The sequence below is a fragment of the Musa acuminata genome, unplaced genomic scaffold (assembly GCF_036884655.1).
Source record: "Musa acuminata AAA Group cultivar baxijiao unplaced genomic scaffold, Cavendish_Baxijiao_AAA HiC_scaffold_281, whole genome shotgun sequence".
In the NCBI taxonomy this organism is placed as follows: Eukaryota; Viridiplantae; Streptophyta; class Magnoliopsida; order Zingiberales; family Musaceae; genus Musa; species Musa acuminata.
The window spans coordinates 2,501-5,000 of record NW_027020544.1 but is presented as its reverse complement, the minus strand read 5'-3'; positions in this window follow the sequence as shown (position 1 = coordinate 5,000).

The window sequence follows — 2,500 nt, the reverse complement described above, 5'->3', positions numbered from 1 at the left end:
AACAGGCCAAAAACTGGCCAAAACAGCCCAAAAACGGGCCAAAACTGGCCATTTTTTGCTGCGCGAGCGAGCGGAGAGCGGCGAACAGCGAGCGAAGCGCGAGGCAGCACCGTCCCTGCTATACGAAAGCCCCATCCAGCCCTGTGCCACCCGGGGGGTTCCAGGGTGCTGAGATGGCTGACATTTTGCTCCGCTCACGACGGTCACCGCGCCACACAAGAACAGCCCAAAAACAGGCCAAAACAGCCCAAAAACGGGCCAAAACTGGCCATTTTTGGCTGCGCGAGCGAGCGGCGAGCGGCGAACAGCGAGCGAAGCGAGAGGCAGCACCGTCCCTGCTATACGAAAGCCCCATCCAGCCCTGTGCCACCCGGGGGGTTCCAGGGTGCTGAGATGGCTGACGTTTTGCTCCGCTCACGACGGTCACCGCACCACGCAAGAACAGGCCAAAAACTGGCCAAAACAGCCCAAAAACGGGCCAAAACTGGCCATTTTTGGCTGCGCGAGCGAGCGGCGAGCGGCGAACAGCGAGCGAAGCGAGAGGCAGCACCGTCCCTGCTATACGAAAGCCCCATCCAGCCCTGTGCCACCCGGGGGGTTCCAGGGTGCTGAGATGGCTGACGTTTTGCTCCGCTCTCGACGGTCACCGCGCAATGCAAGAACAGGCCAAAAACTGGCCAAAACGGCCCAAAAACGGGCCAAAACTGGCCATTTTTGGCTGCGCGAGCGGCGAGCGGCGGACAGCGAGCGAAGCGAGAGGCAGCACCGTCCCTGCTATACGAAAGCCCCATCCAGCCCTGTGCCACCCGGGGGGTTCCAGGGTGCTGAGATGGCTGACGTTTTGCTCCGCTCTCGACGGTCACCGCGCAATGCAAGAACAGGCCAAAAACTGGCCAAAACGGCCCAAAAACGGGCCAAAACTGGCCATTTTTGGCTGCGCGAGCGAGCGGCGAGCGGCGGACAGCGAGCGAAGCGAGAGGCAGCACCGTCCCTGCTATACGAAAGCCCCATCCAGCCCTGTGCCACCCGGGGGGTTCCAGGGTGCTGAGATGGCTGACGTTTTGCTCCGCTCTCGACGGTCACCGCGCAATGCAAGAACAGGCCAAAAACTGGCCAAAACGGCCCAAAAACGGGCCAAAACTGGCCATTTTTGGCTGCACGAGCGAGCGGCGAGCGGCGGACAGCGAGCGAAGCGAGAGGCAGCACCGTCCCTGCTATACGAAAGCCCCATCCAGCCCTGTGCCACCCGGGGGGTTCCAGGGTGCTGAGATGGCTGACGTTTTGCTCCGCTCTCGACGGTCACCGCGCAATGCAAGAACAGGCCAAAAACTGGCCAAAACGGCCCAAAAACGGGCCAAAACTGGCCATTTTTGGCTGCACGAGCGAGCGGCGAGCGGCGGACAGCGAGCGAAGCGAGAGGCAGCACCGTCCCTGCTATACGAAAGCCCCATCCAGCCCTGTGCCACCCGGGGGGTTCCAGGGTGCTGAGATGGCTGACGTTTTGCTCCGCTCTCGACGGTCACCGCGCAATGCAAGAACAGGCCAAAAACTGGCCAAAACGGCCCAAAAACGGGCCAAAACTGGCCATTTTTGGCTGCACGAGCGAGCGGCGAGCGGCGGACAGCGAGCGAAGCGAGAGGCAGCACCGTCCCTGCTATACGAAAGCCCCATCCAGCCCTGTGCCACCCGGGGGGTTCCAGGGTGCTGAGATGGCTGACGTTTTGCTCCGCTCTCGACGGTCACCGCGCAATGCAAGAACAGGCCAAAAACTGGCCAAAACGGCCCAAAAACGGGCCAAAACTGGCCATTTTTGGCTGCACGAGCGAGCGGCGAGCGGCGGACAGCGAGCGAAGCGAGAGGCAGCACCGTCCCTGCTATACGAAAGCCCCATCCAGCCCTGTGCCACCCGGGGGGTTCCAGGGTGCTGAGATGGCTGACGTTTTGCTCCGCTCTCGACGGTCACCGCGCAATGCAAGAACAGGCCAAAAACTGGCCAAAACGGCCCAAAAACGGGCCAAAACTGGCCATTTTTGGCTGCGCGAGCGAGCGGCGAGCGGCGGACAGCGAGCGAAGCGAGAGGCAGCACCGTCCCTGCTATATACGAAAGCCCCATCCAGCCCTGTGCCACCCGGGGGGTTCCAGGGTGCTGAGATGGCTGACGTTTTGCTCCGCTCACGACGGTCACCGCACCACGCAAGAACGGACCATAAACAGGCCAAAACAGCCCAAAAACGGGCCAAAACTGGTCATTTTTGGCTGCGCGAGCGAGCGGCGAGCGGCGAACAGCGAGCGAAGCGTGAGGCAGCACCGTCCCTGCTATACGAAAGCCCCATCCAGCCCTGTGCCACCCGGGGGGTTCCAGGGTGCTGAGATGGCTGACGTTTTGCTCCGCTCACGACGGTCACCGCGCCATGCAAGAACGGACCAAAAACAGGCCAAAACAGCCCAAAAACGGGCCAAAACTGGCCATTTTTGGCTGAGCGAGCGAGCGGTGAGCGGC